At 40.4% G+C, this 17,369-nt stretch overlaps 1 long non-coding RNA gene across 1 annotated transcript in view; it reads left to right on the plus strand.

Moving 5' to 3' along the window:
• Positions 1 to 16,494, plus strand: part of LOC124876388 — a 50,901-nt gene extending 34,407 nt beyond the window's left edge. Inside the window, exon 3 of the long non-coding RNA XR_007040293.1 lies at positions 15,954 to 16,494. This is a non-coding gene — a long non-coding RNA (uncharacterized LOC124876388). The remainder of the gene's footprint in view (positions 1 to 15,953) is intronic.
• The last annotated feature ends 875 nt before the right edge of the window (positions 16,495 to 17,369 follow it).

The raw sequence follows: 17,369 nt of genomic DNA on the forward strand, positions 1-17,369 counted from the left end.
TAAACTGTGAGCGTCTCATATTAGCAAATAGCACAGTTAGCAGAGCTAACATTGATAAAATCTCAATCTCTGTGAGTCTTTAATTGAGAATAAAGATTCATACCTTAAGTCTTGAGATTTCCAAAAAGGTGCCAAACATTTCCACATGTACAGCACTTTTCTTTTCTCTGTTCATCCTTCCTGTAATCTATTTTAAGTCTTGCTCTCTCTCACAATCTTTCACAAGCCTAAATGAATTTTAGACATGTGTTACATGTCGCAGAAAATCTGTATTCTTTTAAAGAGCTTCTTACATTTTGAGCTTCCTCTGACTTCACTCCTCCCTGATACTGAAAAAAGCTAACTTTGAGCTTTCCTTACTTAGCCACAACTTCTACATCAAACAACACCTTAAAAAGATGTGATTCTCCAGTTTCCATTCAATAGTGAGGGCTGATCAAGATGAAAAATCATCTGATTCTGGCCACCAGCAGAATTCTCGGTGCATCTCCAGTTCTAGATCAGGGGTCTCCAACCTTTACAATCCAAAGAGCCATTTTTTCAAATACAACTTGTTTAGAGTAGCATGATATTTTATAAAAAAGACAACTTACAGTATAATTTTTGTTAAATATCTACTGTAGACATTTTGTTTTCATTTTAAAAAAAAGTTTAGGTTTTAAAATAAGGAAAAAAAAATACTTTTGCAAAATGAGGATGGATACATTTTGTTCTTTGGGATGTTGATGTTTGAGGAAATTAATGTAAAAAAATGCATAGTTTTTAACCTAATGACAAGAAAAATAGATGGAAAAATATGAAATACCGGTACTTAGGTCGGTAAGCTCATTCTTATGTGGAAATACAGTGCAATTATTCCATGGGAAAACTGCTAAAACCTGCATTAAACTGTTATTATGTCTACATTTAAAAATGGTAGTTGGTTATATGTCACTTTTATCAGTAGCCATTGTAGAAGGTCTAATGAGCCACTTGTGGCTCTGGAGCCGGAGGTTGCAGACCCTTGCTCTAGAGCATTCCCAGTGTTTAAACCTGAAATTTTACAAAACTGAGAAGAAAATACAGTTATTGTATTTAGAGAGGAGGAACCCTTGTTGAAAATGTGTACATCCGGGTTGAGGTAGTAGGTTGTATGGTTTAGAATTATACCCTGGGAGTTAACTGTACAACCTTCTAGCTTTCCTTGGAGTACATGTACGACATCAACATGCACAGAAATGGCTTTGCTTAAATAGTTCTATTAGTGGCTCTTCACAGTTTCTCAAAACTGGAATTTTTGCCCATCTGTGCTTTCATATTAAAGGATTGGTTTTAATAGTGGTGATCTACCTGATGTTTAAAGCTTATAATCAATCTTTGTCTTATGTTTTCATATGCTTTCATCTTAAATGTAATACATCAGTTGCACTGACACCCAAATATGCAGAATAAAATAGATCTCCCCTGTTTCGTTTATTTCACTAACTAAATATTTTAATCTACAAATATTAAACAAAAATGAAACCTCTGAAAACAGCAACTGCAACTATGCTGCACATAATGTTTTGTTTTGGTCAGTAAGGTCTTTACATGAGGTGGAAACCGTCCCACAGAATGATCGGAGACATCCGTTTTCAGACTGTTTTATAAGGTCTGGGCCTAGTGTTGCATGTTAGCTGTCTGACAAGTTTTATGATTAAAGTACGGATTACTTTGAGCAATGAAAAATAATTATCAGAATTTTTTCCAGTATGACAATTTTTCCTCAGGCTTTAGTGACCAAACTAGATACTACCTACCTAAGCTGTTTGAACCTGAGTAAACCCCCAGGTGGATCAGGTTTTTCAGTGTAGTAAAGGTAGATTGTTTATACGTTTTCTCTGCACCTTGTAATGCATTGTCCACAGTTCTATACAAGGACCATTTGTGATATGAGATCTAGTTCCAGGCTGAAGCCTGCCTGGGCAACATTGAAGTCTCTGTTTACTGTGGACTTGAACACAGTTCGGCTTTCTGAGACTTCATATCAGTGTGGCTCTCAACCATGGCTTGTAAAATGACTCCGAAGCAGCACACAGGAGAAAAATGGCCTGGCAGACCAGCTTGAAATTGTTTCTCTTCAGGGTGACTTGATCTGAAATGCAGCTTGTGCAGAGAGTGCTGGTTGTAATTTTTGCTGTAGTTCTTTATCATTGTGGCGGAGTGTTTTCACTTTGATGGATGGCACTGTTTTTGCTATGTCTGGGGCCACTGCTGAGTGGATCAGCTCTCTCAAAACTTTGTCATTTAAACAATTAGCTCCGGTTTCAAGACTTTGCATCATTTGTTGTCATTGTTTGATGTTCTGTTGGAACTTGTGATGCTTCGTATTTCTGGAAATTCAGTCCTTGACTTGATCAACAATATCCTCTTAATGGTTGATGCTGTGTTGAAATGTTAAAGAGTACTCTGAGGGAAATGATAGTATGTTCTTTACATCGTACACAAAAACCCCTAAATGTAACCCTCTGTCTCATTTTATTCAGTGTCTGTACTAATAGGAACCAGAGATCTTTGGGTCATCTGTAATGAAATATAGTAATACCAACAGTTTCAGCCTAAATCAGTCTCAGATTGCCATCACAAGGATTGTCATTAAACAGGTTTTCGTGTGGGAATACGATGCTGGTAAATTCCCAGAAACCCAAGAAGCCCTTTTATTCTGTACTTTTTCAACATCACTGTCAGGAAGATCCGCCTCCTCAGTTACCTAAACATCATCTGGCTTCACAGGAACAAAAACGATCAGAAGAACTTCAAAAAAACGAACACCTGTGCAGAATGTGCAGAAAGCATACATTTTTTCAAAGGCAAATATTGTAGCAATATTTTATCACAGATTATTTCAAAGATGGAAACATCTATTCTCTTTAGCAGAGCAGAAAGGGATTCAAGCTGTTCCTTGCCAGTATTTATTTTAAGACCTGCAATTACTTTTCATCTCTCTTCACCTCTGGACCTCACTGGCTCCTCCAGATGTGTAGAGGAAAGCTTTGCTGCTGCGAATCTTGCTGTCTCAGCACTCCCCTGTCCAGCTGCTCCCAACAGCTGAGCTAAAAGTCATCGTCTCCAGCAGTGCCCACATTTAGGGTTTTGTTAAACAGACAATTATTAGGATTAATAAGGACTACTTCAGTTTGGTGAGTTAAATATATATACAGTATATTTATTATTTTCCAGCCTTCACTGCCAGAACAGTGACAAATGTCTTAGATGGGAATCTCCAGTTTCTTTGGATAGCAGAGAAAAGATGAAAATTCTAATAATTTCAATCATCTTCAACTTTGCTTCAAACTGGCTTGTTATCAACTCAAAAAACAAAAACAGGATATGGAAATATGCTTGGGTTTTCAGACTGTCTCTCATTCATTTAGTAAGAAATGAAAATGGGACTAATTTACTGCTTTTCTGGCCTTCTTAAATATGGATTTTAAATTGGTTCTGTGTTTCTCAAACTGGGTCAGTTTTGGATTTTAAACAATGCATGGTTATTTCTTTTTATTGAATGAATCAAAGGATCAGATCACAAACTACTCTAAAGAATCTGTATTGGCAGGGTTCTAAAGTTATTGAAGCTGTTACATTTATTCATCTTGATTTCAGGTCTTAAAAAAATCTTGTGCAGATTTTTGTTCATGGGTTTTTGTCATGAATTTATACATCCATCTTCTTCCAGTCACTTTTAACCTTTTTTTTTTTTATTTGATTTATTTTAATGGAGAATCATGCTAACAGCAATCATTGTTCTGTGTATTGTAGATCTGTGAAATGAATTAGGGTGGTAATACACCGTGACAAAACTATAAGGCCCTTTAAACATAGCTGCAAACAGCTCTGCTCGAAGGAATAAAATGAAGGAACGAATGGCTTATCATCGTTTTTGTTTAGAGGTTTAAAATCTTATTAACTTCGCCACTACCAGTTTTTTCAGGAGGGTTTCTTGAACATGGTCTGTTTGGAAAATCGCAGATTTCAATGCTTACTCTATAGGCAACTGTGAAAAAGGTGTTAAAGTTATTTTTAACTTAGTTAAGCTGTTAAATAAGTTGAGTATGTTAAGTAAGCAAGTTATTAGGTACACCTTCGCTGTGTTTTGAACAGTTACGTCCAAAAATGATTTATAGCCTTGACAGATGAAGATTTGAAGTCAAATTTTTTAGATACACTTTCTCACCTAATGGGTCTCTTTATTTTCATGACTATTTACATTGTAGATTCCCACCAAAGACAACAAAAGTGTGAATGAACACATGGAATTATATAGTAAACAAAAAGTATGAAATAACTCCAAACATTTTCAGATTTTAGATTATTCAAAATGGCCACTCCCCTGTGCTCTGATTACTGCTTTGATCTCTTGGCATTCTCTCCATGAGCTTTATGAGGAGGTCACCTGAAAAGGTTTTCCAAAGAGTCTTGAAAGAACTTCTCAGAGGTTCATTGAGAGATGGCCAGAGGTTAATAATTCAGTTATCACAGCAAAGGGCGGCTACTTTAAGTAATCTAAAATATAAAACATATCTAAAGTTCATTTTCGTTTGCTACATAATTCCATATGTGTTTGTTCACAGTTTTGATGCCTTCAGTGAGAATTTATGTAATAGATAATAAATAAATAATAAATATACATAAACATTAAGAAAACTATTAAATGAGAGTGTGTGTTTGACCCGTATGTGTGACCCATGTGTGTATATATATATATATATATATATATATATATACAGCAATCACAGGCTTCTTGTAATGGATGTCGAGGTTTCTTATGTTCCACTTGTGTTTGTGATCATTCATCATTTTTGTGAAGGTTGAAACGCCTCCTTGCTGTCACCCTTATTTTTGGTTTTCAGCACGGACTCTGCTGAATTTAAGTTGGGACTAGGCCACTCCAAAATGTTATTACTTCTTGACAAAAAGAACGCATTGGTAAAATTTAAATATTACATTAAATCTAAATCTACCAAGGGCATTAATACATTTTGGCTTAACTATAGGTCTTAAATTTAAACCATAATAGACTTTAAAATTGCGATTAGCTGAACCTTGCAGAAATTATATTTACTCTGTGCAAACGCACTCCAAATTTGACAAGTCTAAGAGTTCAGATCCATATGCTATTATAGCAGGTGAAGCAGCCCTTTATCCCACTACGGTATTGGAGGCCAACTTCAGCATTGTGCTGTTTCATGAATTGAAGACCATGTTTTCTACTACAGTAGACCCAGAGTGTTCTAAAATCTGCTAGAAAACAGAAAAATCATGTCTAAAAAGGTACGGTATGATTGAAATTGAAAATTTGTTGAACCTCTGTCTACTAGACATACCTCAGAAGCAGTAAAAGAAGGATCCATAGCTCCAATGTATTAAATTAAAACTCATTCCTCAACTTCAGAAAAGCAAAAAGAAAATGTCCTAAACAGAAGTTACAAAATTAGTGTAAAATTCTATATTTTTTGTTCCTTGCCTCTTCACTATGCATCAATCCACCTTAAACTGTATTGTTTTCTGTTTGTAAAATCCCAAAACATTATTGTCTTCTGTTAGTTTTACAACTAAACTGAAGAAGACTTAAAATAGAAAATGTTACTGCCACAGAGCTTATAGTTAGGAAAATAAAAAACAGATTTCCCAACACAGCAGCTTGTGCTGTTGTCTAAATGTTTAACAAATAAAATACTCCTTGGTACATATACTAACTGGAGTTTTTAAGAGGCAACCATGTGTTCTTAAAGGAGCACCTGAGAAAGATTTTAAAAATAATTAAAGTCAGCCAATTACCACCTTCATCTATAACAGTTCAGAGAACAGTGATTGGCCTCTCATACTCGACGTCATAGACGGGAGGAAACCTTAGTAACAAATCGGCCCAGATCAGAATACTGACTTTTCTGGCCAGAATGGCCCCTCAGCTCCACCAAGTCATGAAATTTCACTCTCCTGTAAAAATGAGCCGCCGCAAGCTATATTTCTTCCCCAGAAACCGTAACCCCTCAGTTTGGTCTGGTTAATGGCAAATGAATAATCATAACACTGCAACGGCAGACAGAGGTGTCATCGATCTGTCTGGAGACAGCCCCTCTCCGCCTGCTGCATAAGCCACTCTCCCCCTATTGATATGGTCTTGCCCCTTGACCCCTGGGACAGATCAATACCATTGATTGGAGAAGGGCAGGGACAAGGGCAGGATCTGCTGACTAGCCCAAGAGCTAGTGTGACAAGACATGATCGTCATTAATGTCCCGCTGGCTGGCTGGCGAGGCGCTGTGCATTACATATTCTCTGCCGCCTGCTCGCTTCCCCCCTGTATCCTCCGCCCCCCTCACTTCTAACTCTGCCGCCTAGTGTTCTCAGTAGCTAGGCTGCATGGATACTGTTTGAGAATACGTTGTAGCAAAACAAATGTGTTACTGCAGCTGTGTGCAGAGTGATGTCTCTGGGCTCCTGTGTGTCCTGCTCAGCAGTCACAATGAAGCTGCTACTTTTCTGGGATTCTATAAAAAGCTTTTTTTGATATTATTTAAATTCTGTATTATTAGACAGATCCAACAGAACAACATCAACACGACCAGATTCTCTTAGCGTGACTGGAAATGTACAAAGGAACAACCAGAGTGAGTTACAGCTTCTGCATGAGTTGTGGGCTTGTTTCCTCACTCTGGCATCTTACATTTTCAGTCTGCAGCTAAAACAAGTCGGGGTGCTGGTGTTTGTCTCTGTGGAGCTGTAAGAGGAGGGGCGATGGGCGAAATGCGGCGACGATTCCAGACTGCGCAGTGACACGGCTGTAATGGAGCTGATTGATCACTTGTATTGCCGCCTGCTGGCCCCGCTGGCTTTAGCAGACGACAAACTCCCAACCCCCAGTCTCTGCGTCACAGCCACCATCACTGAGCTAACCATCCCCCTATAGACTTCAACCTGGCCACGGTTTTGACATTGGCTGCAGGATTTACTTATTCACATCCTGGGAGTTTCATTCTGTTTCTGCAATATAGAAGTGTAGCACCTCTTTTACTATGTTTGATTAAAATACATTTTCCGGTTTAAACTTTGTCAGGTTGATCTAAAGTGGCAGATTTCCACGTGAATTAATAATCAATCAATGAGAACATTTGAAGATCTCTCTTTCTGCCCCTCTCTGTGAGGAACAAGGTCATAACCCTAATCTATCTAGGGGTCCTGAGGGTGATTAAAGTCTAAGATTAGGACAAGCTGCCAAGGGCAAATCCTGTTGTGAGAGAAGGGTAGTTAGAAAAATTGCCTTTTTTTTAAAGTTTTCCAACCGCTTGTAGTTATATCATTACTTACATTAATGCCGAGATATAGTTTTTTTTGATGGCTGACCTTTCAATAAACAAAATGAAGGAATTAAGGGCTGTTCGCATTTATGCATCAAACTGTATGGGCCTAACATTTATCTGTTCTTTAATAAACGTAACAAAGCGAGTTAAAGTGCATGCTGTTATTTGATGCATTTATAGATCAAAAATGGTGGGAAATCTTAGTTTTGATGCATTTAATGAATAAAATACATGAGTTTGACTTGCAAATCATTGATTACAGCCAGTCAAGAGAAAATTGGCAGATTCCAATCTATGGGCATTTTTTTGTTGAATCTCTTGAAAAATAACTTCTACAATAATTATTAATATTCAACATTGAAACAACCATATAATATGCTGAATATGCATCTGAAAAACAAGACAGACACTAGTTAACAAAGCTGGCACCAAATTTCAGCAGTTTGATTCTAAATTTTATCTGCAGAGCTCAAATGTACATTATAATTCTTTTCATGTGTTTATAAGTACTAGAAATCTGTAGGTATTTGTCTGCAGTTCCACAGCCTGGTGACATCTCTGTAAATATCAGTTAACCTGAACACAGAAGATAAAAAGCATGTTTTTGTACTTCCATTTCTGCAGATGTGGGAATTTGACATTGCAATTTCTCTCAGGACTCTCGGACAGCAGTTTGACTGAGCCACTGCGTTCCAGCCGCAGTCACAGTATTGTGACAATGCCTCTTATGCTGACTGTGTCACCGTCTGTGTGACAGTCTGTGTGTGTGTGAATTCACGTGTGAGCTGAGCAGAGCAATTGTAGAATTGCCCCTTTTTGTTTTCTGCATCTCTCTCCATTGACTGGCAATGTTGGATAAATGTTCGTTGTGCTTCATTAGAGTCCAAGCGTGCATTTGCTTGTGACAGTACATTTGGGATTGTTACGGTGAATCCTCTTCTATGGACAGCCAGTTCACTGCAGTGTGTGTGTGTGTGTGTGCTGCTGGAAGGAGGAGAAATTGATCAGCACAGGGAGGAACGTGTTCACCAGCAAAGGCTGGATGGAGGGAGTGTATGTGTGTGTGTCTGAGAGAGAGAAAGAGGGGAGAGAAAGAGCTCGGGCTGTCGCTGCAGACTCCTGCTGCAGTATCTCACTTTGGGCAAGCAGCTGCAGACAAGCGAGACAAGCAGACAGGTACAGACCTGGCGGGATGGGAGGGGACGGGCGTGGGCTGAGGGTGTGGAGACTGGGGGTAGCAGAGGCAGGGCTTGGGGCACAGGGGTCAGGTGGAGGAGGGGATCGGGTGAGAACGAGGCAGCTGTGGTGGCTGGATGGACCAATGTTTTTGGCTGTTTGTTGTTGTTTGTTGATGATGGCAGTGCATCTTGTTGCAGGACAGAGGGAAGGAGTGAAGAACACCAGCACAGGGTGTAGATGACAGTATCACGACATGGCTGATGTCCCCCTGTCTGGCATGGTGAGAAGGAGGAGGAGTTTTATTGGAGGAGGAGGGGAGGGTTAGGATGCTGAGATGGAGCTGACAGTGCAAATGGATGGACCAATGTTCTCTACTGAGGAGAATGGAGGTAGGGGTGAGTGTGGGGGGGGGTTTACCACGCCTTTGACCTGGCTGCAGCTTCCCACGGACACATCAGCTTCATCAGCGCCCCCCTGCATTTCTTTCTTTCACTCCTTCTTCTCCTGCTGCCCTTTTTCAGTCTCTGTTCCTCCTCATCCTCAGCTCAGAAATGGATAACAAAAGGAATAGTCGGCGGCAGACAGAGGAATGAGCGTGCACGGCAACACGTCAGGTGGTGCGGAAGCCTCCACTTTGCCTGGCGTTCCCCAGAGAGAAGTCAAAGACATCTATCTGACTGGGGGATTGCGGGCTGAGGGGGAGGGGTTAGAAGGTGGATGGGGGGTGGGGGGCAGACAGTGGTGTGTTTGAGGGAACGGTAGCCAAAAAAAGACTTGGAAATGTTTCAAATTTATTTGTCATTTTGCTGGCAGTTACTGTCTGGATTCTTCACTCCAGCTGTGCTGCATCTTATTTAGATGGAAGCCGTTTTATGTTTGACTGAAACTCGACGCCTTTGACTCTGACAACTTGCTGAGAGCCGAGCTAGCCGCCATGGTTCGGCTGCTAGTGTCTGGGTTTGAAAGTGATGGAAAGTAAAATGGAAGGGGGTCAGGTTTAGCAGACAGCTTGTGAACCTACACTGGGGACAGGACTGCAAATTTTCTATAAGAGTTATTAAAAAAAACGCTTCTTCGTATGTGGAATTTTACCTGGGGTCTGATGCCCTAGAGGAGAAACACAGAGCTGGTCTTTCCTATTGAATATCTAACTGAACCCGATTGTATTTGCACCTTTGTTGGCTGTGTTGTAGGCTGCCGTGTGGCTCTCTGCATCTATCAGTCTTAGGAAAGGGAGGAACAATCCAACAGAGGGGTTCTGCCCAAACCATCCTGGAAGGGAGAAATGTCGACCAACTGGCATTCTTTAGGACAAAGCTGCTTGACTGGGGGGCTTTTCCTTTTCCAGCACAAAGGCTAGTTAGCAGAGAGCAGGCAGTGCAGGCTTCTCTGTTTGTCTGAGCCATGCTTCTGCGTCTGTCTGTGTGGAGCAGGGATGATCTTTTAGGTCTGCCTGTCTCAGAATTGATCGCTTTGTCAGACAAATATGCTATTTTTCTCTTGTGCTGCTGTCGTTGTTTGGTTTTACTCAGTTGATGTTATCGTACATTGAAACATTTTTCCACCTTTAACATATTTTTGTTTGCACAGGTATACAGGCATTTGAGCAAAATTTAGTTGGCTTATATTCAGAAAAGACAATGAGAATATGCAAGCATTTTCCGCCGTTCACAGGACTGAGTCGTCTGGTTTTATGACGGCAGACAGATACCTTCTGGCTGTGGGTGCCTCTGGGCTTAAACTGCGGTGCTTTAAAGTGTCAGTGCTTTTTTGGAAGAGACAGTGTGTGCATTTGTGTGTGAGGAGGAGAAAAAGGTGTCATTTGCTGCCCTGCAGCGGACTGCAGCTCCTCAATAGCCTGTCGTACTTCACCTGCTCCCTGAGACCCTAACTTGTGAGCTCTCTTGATAAAAAATCACGGGTTAGGCTCTTGGGACGCGGGCGGAGGGCACAATCGACTTTCTACCAAATATTCCAAAAGGTGAAGTCAGAATCAAGTGGCAACAGAAAAAATAATTCAAAACTGAAATAAATTAGCAAAAGAGCAAACAGTTCTACATCTTTCAGGAACCACATTACAGCATTTCTGTTGCATGGACATGAAGCAATGTGCACGTTTTTGTTATCATAATATTTGCTGAAAAGAAAAAAAACATATTGGATTCATGATTGCAGCAACCATGCAGCCTACAGCTTATAGATTCTTCACTGCGCTGTCAAATAACCCTTTAATCTTTGTGCCATTATCCATGCTTGAACGCCTTTCTTGTAAAATACAGTCAGATTAAAAATGGCAGGACAGCAAGCGGTCCAAACCGGCGCTCCAAGACCCGTTCTGATAAACCAGCGCAGTCTCAGGACCAAGATGAGACTAATTCCTAATCTCCTGTTGCTTTCAAAACTGCCTTCTGATACACACTTTGTGTTTTCTCAGCACTACGATAAGTTAATTGCTTAATAGATAATATAGGTAAATATATGTTTTTTAATTTTGTTTTAACGTATGTACTTCATCACTGAAGTCATTCTTTGTGGACATCTCTAAACTAGCCAACAAAAACAGTGTGTGAGAAATCTAAAATATTGATTTTCAAAATCAGGACTTACCTTCTGATAATCACCCACAGCAAACAATTGCACATTTTAACTCATTCAGAAATACATTCATTAGTCAGGCTTTTTAGAAAAATGTGTTATATTTTAAAAGAGAAAAGCAAGTAGTTTAAGGAAGGAATTTAATTTCAGTAATACCTGGAATTGTTCAAATACTTTGACATGTACTTTGTTAATTCTAAACAATAGGTGAGGGCTTTCAGATGTTCAGAAATCAGGTGCACAGACACTGCTCACTGTGTTAAATCTATTAACCAGTGTTTGTACTTTTAAAATGTCGAATGAGTTCTTTGGAAATTCCTGTGTTTCTGGTAAAATGTACCGTCATGGTGGTGAGATATCTCAACTAAACTGGTTCATGACCTAAATCAGCATGAACCCGGAGGGGGACGACGGTTCAGACAGACACTGTAATTGTTGAAAGGAGAGGGAATAAGAAGAAAATATTTTATTACTCTATTTATGACACCAACTGTAGAGGTGTAATTAAATTAAAGAAGTAGTTGTTCTTTTGACATTGAAAGGTTTGAATGTGTAACAACTTCACATGGTTTTTAAACTTTAGGTTTTTCCCAGGGCAGCATTCTTTTCTGAAAAAAAACAATTTCTTCCTGATTGACTTATATTCGGAATGCGTTTCATTTTTTCTGAACCCTTTTTGCTCCATCTCTCTTCCAGTCCCCTCTCTCCCTAATTATGTTTCTTTTTCTTCCTGTACCACATTTGGTGTTACACTGAAAAATGTCGATGCCAACTAATCAGTGTGTGCCTGTGCCACGGCGCCCCTAGCAACAGCTGAAAGAGTGCCGTACCCCGGTGAATACCAAACAGCCAGGCACAGCGCGATGACGAGTGCTGAGCCCTCAGACGCACCGGAATGAAATCGGTGCCCGCAAAACAGCCAGACAGTTTTATTAGGGTCTGTCTGACACGCAGCAAAGCCTGGCAGCGCACCGAGCCCACTGATCAAATCCTCACACACACACACACACACACATAAAGCAAAGAGAGCAGCAAGCTGAGAGTAATCCGCCAATGATCTAATAAATATCACCCCGTAAAAATCAGCTCCTGGCCAGTTTGTAGCTCCGCCACATAGGGGAAAACCAACTTTGTTCAAAGTCAAACAAGTTGAGTCTGAGCAGCTGCTGAACTGAATGTGTCATACATTTAAAGTATATTTCTAAAACAAATGTTACAAACACCAAACCCCTTTCTGCAGAAGCTCTTCTGAAATTTAAATCACTTCACTATTCTTGATTACAATAATTCTTAATAATTTTTTTAGTAAATGACTTAAAGTTAAAGGTTGATAAATCTGACACAGTGATGGTTTCTTTTATTGACGTACCTGATTCTGGAAATCATAAAATGTGTTCATAGTAAATAAATAAAGATCAGAATTCCCCATTTTTCTTTTCCCATCAGTCATTAACAAGTTAATTACTTCAAAATATGATTTGTTTTGCTATTTAATAAATGCAACAACTAAGAACTCCTAAAAACAAACACACCAATAAGCACCATGTACTTTGATGCATTTTGTGATTTTAATAAGTCATATAAATGTTTGCGACAAATTGAGCTAATGTTCTAATTCTTGGACTTAATTTTGTAATCTGTGCATCACATTTTTTGTCTTTTATGAGGTATAGTCATTAGAAAAAAATCTTCATCGGTATTTTCAGTGCTTAAAAAAATGGAAAGTGGAATTTGCCGGGAAACGTTTGATTGGTGCATCGCTACACAGCAGGGAATGATTCTGGTCTTTTTTTCTGTTTTTGATTTGTTTTATCCTCTCCAAACAGCAGTCATTTGTTTTTCCCAAGTAAATCAGCCTAACAAAATGAAAATCCAGTATCAGTGACAATGTAAATTGAGTATGTTTAATTTAATTTAAAGGTCGCTTCAGAACCCATTTGATGAAATGGAATATTTTGTGCACAAGAGAACTACCTCAGATAGAATTAAAATGAGGTGTCACACTTTTATCATCACTTTCCATTAATAAACAGCAGTCAGTGTGCTCTCAGTTTTCTTTAGGGATTCATTCAGAGCTCCAATAGGTTAAGATACACCAAAGGCTCCACTGTGTGTGTGAGAGACTGCAATGCATTGTTTAAAGGTGGTCGTGTAACACAGTTGGCTGTTTGATAAAGGCAGGAAGGACAGATTAAATATTTGTCTGCTAGGTTTGTGTTTAGGCTGAAGCTGAAGTTGAGATCCGATGGATCTTGTTTTTGTGTGCCTTTTTTTTAGGCTGTGGTATCAGCAGAAGCTGCTCTGTTTTCAATGACTCTCCTGTCACAGCAGGGTGGTGGTGGGGCACAGGTGCTGGGGACATGTGGGGGGGTATAGGTATGGCTGATAGGGTGCAGAAAGGAGGGGCGACGTCTGAGTTTCCAGACACTGCGGCAGGAGGCCAGACAGTCACCTGAACACACCCGCAGAAAACTGTGCTGATGGAAGCGTATGCAGTCTCTCGCACACACACTTTTTATACAGAAGCAATTTCATTACGTTTTTAATTCAATCAGGGGGTATAAATCACAGTGCCACTTGTAATGTAATTATCCCTGCGCATCAAAAGCACAAAAGTTTCTTTATTATTCTCAGGGCGACGGGGACGAGAGATAAACTCCATTAACTTTCACACATTACAGTGAGTACTGTGGGAGGTGGTGGTGGTGGGGGGGGGGGAGGGGGGTCTGTTTAAAGGCGCTTAGAGTGGTGGGTACAGAGCAGGAACCTGAAAGGTGGGGTTGATGATTGAAAACTAAACCGCAGAGCTCAAAGAAAGCCGACTGTCAGCCCGACAGGCCAGAGGTTTTAGCACAGCCAACTGGAAGAGTCTGACTCTGTTAGTTGTGTGTTAGTTGTGTGTTTTTTTCACACAGATGTGTTGTTTTTAGGGGGTTCTTTGGCCCTTGTTCTTCCTGAGGTCCCATGTTGTCTTGCCCTCTCTCTCTGATCTGGGATTCACTCCATAGGCGTTACCCGGGAAACCTGATATCGGCCTAACAGCTTGATGGAGTTATTGAACTGTAACTGGCTGGGATAATTATGCTCTGTCTTGCAGGTTAGTTGTCCAGAGGCCAGGACTTAAAAGTGACCTATTGTTGGCCTCACATTGTTACTGCACGCCAAAGGCTTTTTAACCCCTTGGTCACCACACAGTTGGGCTGCGGCAGAGATTCCTAATCAAAGTTTATACTGTGGGACTCTTTACAACCCTTTCTTTTGGATATTTCAGTACTGCATTTTTACTGCTGGCTGACTTTCAGTTTAACATGCTAAATGATTTTCATTAAAAATTATATTATAGAATATGAATAAACATACAATCGAATCTCAGCAAAACTGCCAGGAATAATTTGTGAATGATGCAGCTGCAGCTACAATGTTTCAAGTTGTATAAAACCAGGGCTAATGTTTTACTTTCTACAGCAAAAGTGATGGTAGCCTGTGTCACCACAAAATTCCAATACAAGCCATTTAAGAAATGTAGAGAACCTATGCCTTACACACTGGTACAGCCCATAATACTACACATGTTGTCTTTTTCTAAAAAAAAAAAAAGTCTGTATAATTTGTTTCCCCAGTAAGGAAATTAAAACGAGGACTGAACTAAATCCTGATATGTTTTTTGTCAATCTGACATGAGCTTGAGCTCAACCACCATTAACAGCATAGGTTCTTTCTTACAACATGCAGTTTCTGGTTTCACTTTTGTACACTTTTGGACTGTGTTATGCAATTTACTGAGGCACTCCTCAGTCTGCTGAGCTTTTCATCAGTAGGTGGCGATAACATCTACATCAGTGATATTAAAATTTAAATGAACAAACCTGTATGTGACAAAAGCATTGCTAAAGATTCCACGAATACATTAATAGCTTGTTTTTATCTTTATGGTCAAAGATTTATCATTTCCTCTGAGCTAACCCTTTTAGTTAATGTTTGAGGTTTAGTAGAAAGAGTCCGGATACAGCAAAGTGCTGCTGTTTTTGAAATAGAAAGCATTAGTGGGCCCATGAAGTAGTTTACTGCTTACGTTTTTAAAATTTGTAGTTTTTCTCATTAAAACGTTATTTGTATTAGGCAAGGAATTATTATATTATAATTTTTTCAACGTTCTAAACCACTGGGAATATGCAATGGGAATTATATCTGCTGATCCCTAGTGCAAGTAAAAGCTTGGATAAATGCAGCTAGCTTTGACTCTGAAATATAAAATAATTTGTAACGTTGTTGCCCACATTTGTTTGCTTAATTTCTGTCACTGTTTCTTTTTATGCAGGAATTTGGGTAATTGTCCGTGTTTCTTGGTGCTCAGAGGTAAGACAGATTACAGCAACACACGGACAGTCCCTGAATTCCTGTTCTTCAGTGTATTTGTGTTATCCGTGTTGTTAGCAGACAAAAGCGGGGGATAATGTTGGCTTGTGTGATGGTCCTGTTTTGTCTGCATATTTGCAGAAGACATGTGGGTTGGTTAAAGTGTCAGACTGCGCTAACCGACGGTCTGTAGGAGATCATTAGCCTGGAGTCATTTGAAAGCAGCTTAGCTCTGCTCAGGTGTCCAGCGCTCGCAGAGAGAGCACAGACGACCTTATACTCAGCCCCATCCCACTGCAGTCACTTAAAACAGTGATGGATGTCCCTCCATACACTTTGTTCCCCACCGGCCTTCGCTCTGCTGTCCTCTGCACTCGTCCCTCTCTCTCATCTCACCACCCCACCCTGCTTCAACACCACTCTTACCTTATTTGTCCCTTCTCCTTCTCCCTTCTCTGCCATTCGTTGACTTTTACACCCCCTCCCCCATTTTCTCTGTTCCAGCATAGTGATGAGAGAAAAGAGGTAGAAGAAAACCATGGAGAGGAGGTGGGGTTTAAACCAAGGCCCGGACGTGTTCCCTACCTGTCAGAGTGTACTTAAACGCTGTGCCAGCACTCCCCCCCTGCCCCCAGCCACCCCACCCAGCTCACCATTAGTATGCACCAGGTGACACTCAGGTGACATGGCCGCTGGATTCGGTCCCAACTACAGGAACAGTGTAGGAAACAAGGATAACAGGTAAGGACAATAGGAGCAAGAGAGAGAAACAAAGAGGAGAAGATGGTGATAGTCTTCTTTTATAAAATGCTCTAAACAAGTCTCCCCCCTGCTGTTTACTCAGTTGAGCTTTAGTTGAGCTGTTGTAAATCATTCCTGAAACTACACTCATCATCTGTGGAAGTAAAATCTCAAATGAAACTGATGTGTTACACTTTTTCATCAGTGAATGTCTTGGTATTGTAGGTGTTAGTAGAAAAACAATTGCAGTGTCCTGTTCTGCATGTTGTAAATGATGATTTTAATAAACATCTCTGAATAAACATGTTATGTGTGTTTGGTCATTTTAACGTATTATGTTTGACTTCATGTAAGCAAATACAAAAGAAATTCTGCAGTTCTTTCTCCAAACATTTTCATTGTTTTCACATGGAAGATTTTCATTTCCCCGGATATCTAGGATACGAGGTTTGTTGCCAAAGGCAACAGTGACAAAGGCGTATTAGACAAATATTCATACCATGTGTGTGTGCGTGTGTTTGAGAAAAAGAAGATGAGAAAAGGAAAGGAGAGAGGAAAGACTGTAGGTGTGTGGGTTTATTTGCTTTACTTCTCTCTCTCCATGTTGTGTGTGTCTGTGTGTGTCTGTGTGTGTGTGTGTGTGTGTGTGTGTGTGTGTGTGTGTGTGTGTTTGTGTGAGTGCGTGCGCACTGGAGGAGCAGTGCAGCCAGGCTGCAGATATCATCCATCTCCCTGTCACCGGCCCAGGGGCTGCTGGGGAAGTGGCAGACAGCTCCCCGGCTCCGACAACGAAGGCTGCATCCTAATTTTTCCCCGACGCAGAAGGCTGGAGAAAGCTGTGCTTCTCCTCCCTCACCACCCAGTACGGAAACCCATTAACCCCACAATCTGGGAACAAAGCGCAGAGCTGAGCTTGGGCCACTGCAGCCTGCCAGTCAGCTCCCACCATCCAGTGGCTGCAACAAAACAGCAGCAAAACTTTAAAAAAGCACAGCCCTGGGGTTGAACAGCAGAGGTAAAGCTGGACCTGTCATATTAAAGTGTATGTTTTTATAAATCAGTTCTGATCAGAAGGTCATTTTACTGACTCCTACTTGTGTGAGTGCAGTTATTCAGTTTTTTCACTATGAAGTGCTCCTAGGCATCTCTAAATGGATTACATGGCTTGTTGTTAGCCAT

This window comes from Girardinichthys multiradiatus, chromosome 11 (genome assembly GCF_021462225.1).
Source record: "Girardinichthys multiradiatus isolate DD_20200921_A chromosome 11, DD_fGirMul_XY1, whole genome shotgun sequence".
Taxonomy (NCBI): Eukaryota; Metazoa; Chordata; class Actinopteri; order Cyprinodontiformes; family Goodeidae; genus Girardinichthys; species Girardinichthys multiradiatus.